Source organism: Bos indicus x Bos taurus, chromosome 26 (assembly GCF_003369695.1).
Source record: "Bos indicus x Bos taurus breed Angus x Brahman F1 hybrid chromosome 26, Bos_hybrid_MaternalHap_v2.0, whole genome shotgun sequence".
Taxonomy (NCBI): Eukaryota; Metazoa; Chordata; class Mammalia; order Artiodactyla; family Bovidae; genus Bos; species Bos indicus x Bos taurus.
This window is the reverse complement of record NC_040101.1, coordinates 18,175,512-18,186,076: the sequence shown is the minus strand read 5'-3', so window position 1 is coordinate 18,186,076 and position 10,565 is coordinate 18,175,512.

The following is a 10,565-nucleotide window of genomic DNA, read 5'->3' as shown; positions in this document are numbered from 1 at the left end:
GAAGAGTGCATTCGGACGTTCAGGCGGGTGCACAGGCAGTGAGTGAAAAGAGGTATCTGGGCAAGGAATGGGGTGTCACCACCTGGTGACCCCCCTGTGACCCACAGGTCACCTTGGGCTTCCCTGTCCTTTAGCAAGCCAGGGCTACAAATCCGCGAAGCCCTGGAGGTGATGTCTGCTCCTTCCTGTGCTCCTCACCTCCAACACCTGCCATGTGTGGTCTTTCCACCCCACACCTGCCTGCAATGGCCTCTTTACCGGCTCAAATCCACCCCCACTGGGCATTCAGGGCTTGGGTGACTTAGAAAACGGGAGAAGGCCTGGGCCCCTGCCATTCCGCTGCCGTTTCTACCTCCTCTTCCATTTCTGCCTCATCCTCTCCACCTGGTTTGCTCCTGGGAGCTCCAAATATTTTCCCCTTTGTTATAAAGAGCTATACGCTTGAGATATGGACACTTGACTGTGCATAGTGAAACTGCAATAAAAAGTAAAAAAAAAAAGAACAGTTGGGCTTTTCCCAGCTCCTTTCCATAGCTGCTCTCAAACTTAGGTACTCAGTAGAGCCAGGGCCTTCTTTTCACAAGGAATCTCTTTGGTATTATAAAGAGCAACTTTTCCCCCTGGTGGCTCAGACGGTAAAGAATCTGCCTGCAGTGCAAGAGACCCAGGTTTGATCCCTGGATGAGGAAGATCCCCAGGAGATGGGAAAGGCACCCCACTCCAGTATTCTTGCCTGAAGAATCCCATGGACAGAGGAGCCTGGCTGGCTACAGTCCGTGGGATCGCGAAGAGTCAGACATGACTGAGCAACGAACACTTTGGCTTTTCACTCACCACCTCCCCCGCCCCCCATCTTTATTCCTGATGTTTGGGACCCAGACATCAACCAGGGTGAGCACCCCCCGATGCAGCTCTGAGCTCTAGTCCTCCCAAAAGCATGCGGAAAGGACTCCGCCCTAGTCCCAGCCTCTGCTTGCTGCTGGGGTGCCTCTGTGGAGGTGGAGCCATCTGGCCATGTATGCAGCCTCAACAGTTGTCTCTTCCAAACGCACTGACAGAAGGTCCCAGCACAGGCTATGTGACACTCCAGCTTTCCCCTACCTTGAGGAGCCTACCTTTAAAATTCATGCAATTTGCCCCTGGCATATCCTCTTGTCCATGCTTTTCTTCAGGCTCACCTCCCCACCCCCTCACTTCCTCCACTTCCCCATCACTGCCCTGATGGTTGCAGGCCCAAAACTTCAGGCCAGCCGCTCCAGCCAGGCCCATTTACTGCGCTAATTAACAGCCTAACAGCAAGAATTCCAAGGTCCTCCCCAGGAAGGGCTGGCCTGCTCCCCAAAGAAGTTGCTCTCCCTGGCCCCTCTGGAGGTGATGCCCCCAGCACCCTGAGCCTGGGCCTTCTTCCTATTCCAAGCCCTTTCCCCTTGTCTTTTGGTGAGCGTGAAACAATTTCCTCTTATCACTGAGCCTCGCCATTGGGCAGATTAATGAACGTGAACCCGGCCCCAGAGGCCCACTTGCCAAAAATCTCTGCAGTGTATTGAGCTGTCCCCATGGTGAGCTGCACTAGGGCAAATTCCTGGGCAACGAAAGACAGAGCCTCTCTGTTGAGTCCCCAGCAGCAGCCGTAGCTCCAACCCGACCTGGAGATCCACTGCAGAAACGATCTCCCACTGCTAGCACCTCCTTTGCCCCCATCCAACCATCCTCAAGCACCCCGTATAAGCATCTGACTCCTCCTCCCCCAGTAGCCAGCTCTGAGGCTCCCTGATGCTTTGAGAAATAAAGAAACAGCCCCAGCCAGTGGCCCAAGCCATAAACACCCAGGGGCTGGTGGGGCCCCCACTAGGGCTCAGGTGTCTCGGTGACTGACAGGAGCTCTTGTTAGCAGCACACCACCCGGCCCTCCTATGCCTGGCCCCGACTCTGTGATAAAGCCACAGGGCCAGGGCAGAACTAGCTTGGTGTTCGCGGGAGGCTGTTTCTTTTCTTCCCTTCAGAGGGGTTCTTAACACACTGGTGTGTAGGACTCACTCCTCACAATGGGAACTAGATGGAGCTAGTAAGGGCCTTGGGGTTATTTGCTTTGAAAACACCCAGCACAAGGGGTCTTTGAAAAAATTCTCAGGAGCAGGGATCCCACAGCACCCAGCCAAGGGTTCAGGGAGCCAGTTGTTCTCTTAAGGGAAGCTGCCAGCTCTGGGGGTCACCTGGAGGGTTTTGCAGCCATGACTATCGTATCAGTAGCAGAATTTGAACCTGTGAATCACATGGCTTGATGGAGTGGAATTGTTCCTCCCCATTTATGGGGCTTGGGGCTTCCCTGGTGGCTCAGCTGGTAAAGAATCTGCTTGCAATGCAGGAGACCTGAGTTCAATCCCTGGGTTGAGAAGATCCCCTGGAGAAGGAAATGGCAACCCTCTCCAGTATTCTTGCCTGGAAATCTATGGACAGAGGAGCTGGAGAACTACAGTCCATGGGATCCCAAAGAGACAGACGTGACCAAGAGACTGACACTTTCACACTTTCATTTACGGGGTGGCCTTCTCTCTCCCAAGATTGATTCCTACATGGAGGTCGCATGCATTGGCTTCCTCACTGGCAGGATTCCCAGCCTGTTGGGATGGGCATTGGCCAATTCAGGCATCACTGACGCAGGATCACTGACGCAGGTGGAGTGTTGCCTATGGCTGAGCCGTGGACAAGTGCTGTTTTGTGGACCACATGTCAGTCTGTGAATTAAACTCAACTGGTCTTTCCCATTTGTATATCTTAACCAGAAAGCACGGTCCTTTGTTGTGAATTTCTTTGGCATTTCCTTGATGACTATTGAAGTTGAGTTCCTTTGCTTATGTTTAATGACCTTTGGTGTATCCTTAATTTTTTTAAGTGACTCTTCAAGTGTTTTGCCCATTTTTCTATTGGATTTTCAATCTCTACCTATTAAAGAGTAGGAGTTACTTTCATATTCTGACTATCACTCCTGTTGGATATATGTTGATAGAAAAAAAATTTTTTTTAAGTCCTTCACCCAGATAGCTTGAGAAGCAAGACCATGAAAATTAACACTGTTGTCCTATCCATGACAATATATTGCAGATTTCTTTCCAAAAGTCGGAGAGAGGAAATAGGAATTTACACTTAATATCCTCACTCAGGAGTATTAAAGTTGCAAGGATAAGATGCCCAATTCAAGCTAGTTCAAGAAGAAAAGGAATATATCAACCCTCGGAAGTGCAATAGATGCAGGGATGGCTTGATTCAGGTGTTCAAGGGCATCTCCCTCCCACCCCCCATCATGTTTTTCTGTGTTCTCTATGTTGGCTTTGTTTTCTGGCAAACTCTTTCTGTTGGAGAGAATGGATCCCAGAAACTCTGGACTTACATGATTCTTGTCTCAGGTTGAGAGATACCTTCTGCCTCCCAGTGTTTATATAAATTCCCCCAAAGGATTTTAATGGGCCATGGTTGGGTTACAAGCCTACCAAAGAACCAGTCTGAGTTCTAGGCCATGCTATAGCAGAGGATACAGAATCCTGAGCCTGAGATTCCTATCAGAAAATGTATGGATTAAAGGAAGGTCAGTAGCTGAAGGGAAGGGAAGCAGCGTGAACCACAAGTAATATGCATCCCCTACTTCAACTAGGAGGGCAAAGGGTGGAAAGCTTTCAAGTGAGGCTTAGCGGTGCATATGTGGTAGCACAGGAAGAGAGAGGTGTAAAATTGTTACTGTGTTGGAGAAAGATGGATCTGGTATTACTGGGTGGTAGGGAGCAGCAACTGACTTGTGGCAAGGAGAAATAATAGGTGACTATACTTTTAGATATATGGTTCTCTCTTCATTGTTACCTAATTCATTTATTCATCCACTTATTCATGTGACAAATACTTGTTGAATACTAATTCTTTTGCCAAACTTCCCTACATAATTATTACTGTGATACATGAAACAGATGTAGTCTCTGACTTCATAGAGCTAATAGTTTAGTTATATAAACTTCTCAAAAATGTTCTTTTCTAAAAAAAAAGATAATGCAGCCTTGTTCTTACAAAGGATACTGAGTAAAAACCAGTAAGTTGGGCCATGCTAAGAATTCAGATGTTAGCAGCTTTTATCATGAATAATATTTTCCACCAGAGACCAAGGATGAGGTAATCCCTGCTAATAGGTATGCAATTTATCTCTGAGCTTCCTGGCAGCTAAGGCAAAAAGGAAAATCTGTTTAATGACCTCACTCTCACTGGTGCCAATTCACTTTGGAAAGGCAAACCTTTTCTTGGGTCCAAGTACTTGGAGGAATTTATTAAATGGGCCCATATATATATAATATATTGGGTAACATCATAAAATCATTATCTTCTAACCTGACAAAATGACCAGGGGCCCCACGCAAGTATTTCAGGCAGCAGCATTTCATCCTTGGCCCCCTCAAACTTCTCCCCAGATCTACTTCAAACAGCATGGAATCGGAATGACATCACATTTCTATGGAGGAAATGCTTTTAGAAAAGTCTTTTCCAACTTCTTCAAATAGAGGTTTGGTTTTGCTTTTTGTTGTTTCTATATCCTGTTCTAGATATCTGTGGTTCCACCTGCTTATCTGCATAATTTGGAATCCTGATTATCTATCCACACACTTATTCTGCTCATCTTCCCTTCTCACTAGATTTCAGTTACCTAAGCCAGGCCTCATACCTTTACAAATTCTGTGTTTCTAGTATCTATCACTGTATTTGAGTAAGAGAGTGAGTGCTGTGGGAATGGGAAGGATGGAGGAAGGAGGAAGGAAGGAGGAAGGAAGGGAGGAAGGAAGGGAAAAGGGGAGAAAGAAAGGAAAAAGGGAGAGGAGAAGAGTGTCTCTTCAAGGATGGGAAGGAAAGGAAACCAATCAGAAAAATCCCAAATTTGAGCTAAAAGAGGCATGTTTGGTCTAATCAAGTGTCCTCAGTGTGGGAAGGCCATTCAGGGATGTGTGAGGAGCCAATGAGAAGAGTAAATGAAAGTTTGCTTCATTTTAAGAAGGCATTAAAAACTTTTGAGTTACTTGGAGCCATGCCATTTCTAAAGCAAAGTCATAAAAATCCTTCGAGGCTTTTTTATAGCAAAAAGTAAATTTTGCTATAATGTGGGTGTTTTTAAAATATCTTTGACATGATGGAAAATAGGACTACCAACTACCAGCATGCTGAGACATTGGATGGCTCTGGTTGTATGTGAAACCATAGCGTTTATTGCCCCCAGCCCAGAGGATACAGTTCAAGCCTGGTGGCGAGAGGAACAAAGCCACGCCTACAGGCCTGGCCTCCTCTGTCCCTGAGCAGCAATCCCAGGGACTACCGTGACTCTTAGGGAGCAACAGAAAGATGTTGTGAGTAAAAATGGGACTTTCTCATCGTTGTCATGGGGGCTTCCCAAGTGGCGCTAGTGGTAAAGAACCTGCCTGAGAATGCAGGAGACATAAGAGACCATAACTCAGGTTCGATTCCTGGGTTGGGAAGATCCCTTGGAGTAGAGCTTGGCAACCCACTCCATAGTCTTGCCTGGAGAATCCCCTGGACATAAGAGCCTGGCAATCCATAACAAAGAGTCAGACATGAGGGAAGTGACTGAGCATGCAAGCACACATCTTCATCATAATTGATTGATGAAAGTCTCCATTGCCTATTGATTTTTTTTTTAACATACCAAGTTCTTAAATTAAAAAAAAATGCCCAATGGAGACTTCTCAATCAGTTATGATGAAGATGAAAAAGTCCCACATTTTTACCCCCCAAAAATGTCCCATTTTTTACCAACAACATCGTTCTATTGCTCCCTGAGTCATAGTGGTCCTGGGGTTGCTGCTCAGGGACAGGGGAGACCAGGCCTGTGGGCGTGGCTGTATCCATATCGTCACCAGGCTTGAACTGCATTCTCTAGGGTGGGGGTGATGAGCACCATGGTTTCGTGTACAACCAGAGCCATCAAATGTCTCAGGCATGCTCTGATTTTGATAATCCCACCTTCCATCGTGTCAAAGACATTAAAAGCACCCACGTTATAGCAAAATTTACTTTTTGCTATAAAAAAACTTCAAAGAATTTTTATGACTTTGCTTTGGAAATGGTATGGCTCCAAGTAACTCATTTATTTTGTAATTAGTCATGGTTTCTCAGGTTTCACAGCTAATTGTGCACAGCAAAGCAAGAAAACATAACCTCAAATTGCATTCAAATGCGGTAAAATTTTAATGCATACTAAGTTTAACAAGTAATGACATTCGTATATGTTAATTAAGCAGTTGCTTGTTTTTAGTTTGCACTTTTGCATTTTGTATTTTGAAAGCAAAGATTTCAGATCTCAAGCATCTTTGTGAGCCTTTGCCAAGAGTGCAGGCCCTGGGCACAGTGCCTAGAATGCTCTGTGGCCTCACATATGAAGAGCTGGACAAATGTCTCTTCAGTTGTCAGAGATCTGATGTGGAAAGAAGGAAATAGTCCTTATGCTTTGAATTCAGGTTTCACCAATGCCTTTCTATCAGTCCATGGCCTCATTAATAAGGCATGGTAAGCTTCATAACCAGTGTCTTGTTATAGGAGAGCTCTGGTCTGGGGACGGCAGACTTAACATTACAGACCTGAATTCACATCCTGGCTGTGCTCCACATAACCGTGCAGCATCAAAAAGTCATTTCACTTCTCAGAGACTTAGTTTCCTCATCTGTGGAATGGGGCCAGTGCTATCAATCCATCATCATTCCTGGGGTTGAGTTTCAAATGATATAATCTACAAGAAAAAATTGTATTAAGACAGATATTAAGACAGCTTAGGACAGTTGTTCTCATCCTTGCCTACACTTTAGAATCATCCCCAGGGGCTTTTAACAAGCACTGAAGCCTGGGTCCTACTGAAGACCAGTTAAATCAGAATTGTTGGGGAATGAGACCAATGGTAGTTTTAAAAGGGCAACCCCTCTGGTGATTCTAGTCTGCAGCTAGAACCACACTAGCTAGATGTTGAGGACAGAGGTACCTAGAGAGGACAGCTGCGTCCACGGCTGGGAGTGGCAAGTACTTCCCATTGGGAATGGGAGTGGCACCTTCCAGGTTTCCGTGGCAGCCGCAGTGGCTGTCCTAAGTGGATTCATCCTGTTGCACAAGTTTGGCTTGTTCTGGCTGCCCAGTCTCTTGGCAGTTGGTTCTTTGAACTTGGCAGTGAGTCTTCAGGCTCATGAATACATGTGCTTTCCTGACACACAGCCAGGCTTTGCTTCCCAGACTTGCAGTTACATGGGGCCACGTGAGCACGTTTGGACCAATGGATGTGAGCACTGCTTTCTCTTGGCCTTACCCGATGGACCAGTTTCCCTGGGCTGCCATAACAAATTATCGGAAACAGGAGCTGAAACAATAGAAATGTATTTCTCAAGGTTCTGGAGGTCAGAGGTCTGAAATCAAGGTGATGGAGGGATTGGTTCCTTCTCAGGGTTCTGAGGGAAAATCCATTCTCTTCTGGCTTCCAATGGCTCCAGAAACCCTTGGCCTTCTGGCTTGTACATGCATCATCCAATCTCTACCTCGGTCTTTATGCGGCTTCCCGCTGTGTCCCTGGGTCTTAACTCCTCCTCTTTTCTATTATAAGGACACTGATCATCATCTTGAGATCCAAGATGATTTCATCCAAAGATCCTTAACTTCATTACATCTGCAAAACTGTATTTCCAAATAAGGTCACACACCCAGGCACCAGGGGTTAGGACTTGGATGTGTGTGTGTGTGTGTGTGTGTGTGTGTGTATATATATATATATATATTTTTTTTTTTTGCAGAGTGGGGGCTGAGAAACACTGTTCAACCCATTAAACCGCAAAGTAAAACAGAACGAACCAATAACCCCTCATTTGTTGTCTTCTGATGCTCTCTCTTCCCCACCCCGGGGGCTGGCTGAATAGAGAGTCCTATGAGGTCTTAGAGGAGGGCAGAGTCACAGGATGGGAGGGCCTGGGTCCCTGCATGACCAGTGACCTGTAAAGCATGGAGAAAGCTTCACATCCTCAGCCCCTGTGACTGCGAGTCAGTTCTTACAGCAGTTAGTCCATCCTGACTTACACAGCAAACTTTGACATCCTTCCAATAGATTCATCTTCTTCCCAAACCAGCCTATTGAAACTAAGCTTCTATAATTTAAAAGAATATTATTTATTTCTTTGGCTGTGTCAGGTCTTAGTTGCAGCGTGAGAGATCTTTGTTGTGCACTGCAGGATTTTTCCTTGGGGTGCACAAAATCTCTAGTTGTGGGCTGTGGCTCCAGAGCGCTTGGGTTTTGGTAGATGCAGCTCGCCAGCTTAGTTTCTCCTCGGTGTGTGAGATCTCAGTTCCCCCCATCAGGGATCGAACCTGTGTCCCCTGCATTGCAAGGCTGATTCTTAAACAGTACCACAAACTTGGGGACTTAAAACAACAGAAATTTGTTGACAGCTCTGGAGACCAGAAGTCTGAAATCTAGATGTCAGCAGGGCCATGCTCCCACTAAAGGGTCTGAAGGAGAGTTCTTCCTTTCCTCTTCTAGCTAATGGGGGCTCCAGGGGCTCCTTGGCTAACAATAGCATCACTCAAATCTGCTCCATCTCCACATGACTGGCCTTCTCCCCTGCCTTTCTCCTCTTTATGTTTTCTCTTCTTCTTCTAAAGACGCTTGTCATTGGATTGGAGACCCACTCTAGGATGATCTCATCTCAAGATTCTTCATTATGTTTGCAAAGGCCCCTTTCCAAGTTGAGTCATGTTTGCTGGTGCTGGGGTTTAAGACTTGGACAAATCTTCTGGAACCACAATTCAACCCATGACACACCCAGAACCTCTGACCTTGAGGCAGGTGCCCTTCTGCCATCATCTCATGCTCAGTTGTGTCTAATGCTTTGCAACCCCGTGGACTGTAGCCCACCAGGCTCCTTGGTCTACAGGATTTTCCAGGCTAGAATACTGGAGTGGGTTGCTATTTCCTATTTCCTCCTCCAGGAGATCTTCCCGACCCAGGGATCGAACCAGTGTCTCCTGCATTGGAAGGCAGATTCTTTACTACTGCACCACCAGGGAATCCCTCATCTCTTTAGCACTTATTCTAATCCCTTGCTTCTCATCCACATGCTAACCTCTCATGGCAAGGAGAACATGAAGGACCCTACAAGGGTTGGAGTAGACATTAATATTCACAGAGAGACAGGGAGAATTTATTTTATAGCCCACAGCACGGTTTGATGCCTGGCTTACAAGAAGCCCACGTTCCTATTAAGAATGAGTGAATCTTGCATTTACTGGCCTCCCGCCATGCTTGCTGGTGCTGTCATAGGTCTTATTCCACTTGGCTCTCAAGACCACCAGCTGGATGGTTGCTGCTCTCACCATTTGTCCACATGAGAAAATCAAGAATGAAATAGTTTGGCCAGCACAGCCTAAGTCAACAGTTTGAATGTAAGTTTATTTGGGCAGTGATTCCAAAAAGAACTGGGGAGGGATGGAGAAGTGAGATGGGGGTTGGGGTGGGGCAGGAAGGAAGGCAGTACAAGGTGTGCTAATGGGCAAGTTATGGCTGCAGGCACTCGGGGTTGAATTCAACTGAGGAGTCTAGGAAACAGAGTAGAGCTCATCTCAGAAGGATGAAGAAGCTGTACTAATCATTCATCAGGCCCCACCTGATGTCTTTCCAAGGCTATTTCCAAAAGCTTTAACTGCCTGGCTCTTTCCAACCTGATTAGCTAACAGGTATAACAAGCGTTGGAGAAGGAAATGGCAACCCACTCCAGTGTTCTTGCCTTGAGAATCCCAGGGACGGGGAAGCCTGGTGGGCTGCCGTCTCTGGGGTCGCACAGAGTTGGACACGACTGAAGCAACTTAGCAGCAGCAGCAGCAGCAGAACAAGCGTTGGTGGCCAGAGAAGTCCTCAACAAGTTTCAGGGACTTGTGATGAGAAGCCTTTGATGCCAAGGGAAATGGACAGGAGCTGGGCAGGGGGTGGGAGTGGGTAAGGGCAGGACACTGATGCTGTTTGCCTCCAAAGTCACCACTTGTTCTTCCATGGCCCCCAGTGCCTTGCACCAACTGTGGGGGACAGCCTTGTGGCCCAATACCCACCCCACTGCCTGTCCTACAACCAGTTCATACTGAAATCCTGTGCTATTTGCAAGACTTCCCGAAGCCTAACGGCTTTGAGATCAAGTTCAGAAGATTCTTCCCCGGATGCTTCCGCAGTGTGTGTTTCTGTGTGATGGGTTCTGTGTGACCCAGTGACATGCATCATACTTGAAATATTTCCACTGCTGACAAAATAAATCAGCTCTCCCCGCTGTAGCGCTCAGCTTATTAGGGGAAAATGGAAAAAGGGCATTAAATATTAATGATGCATATTTCCCTCTCCCTTGGCACCTTCTATGCGGCTGCTCACTGCCCAGCCAGAGCAGCCTTATGTCTTTTTCCTCCTATGATGATAGGAGACAGAAGGGACCTTTGACAAGGCGGTGAGGGACATGAGCATAAAATGGGGATCCAACTGGCTTTCTAGTTTCTTGGGAGCACTCATGTCTCTA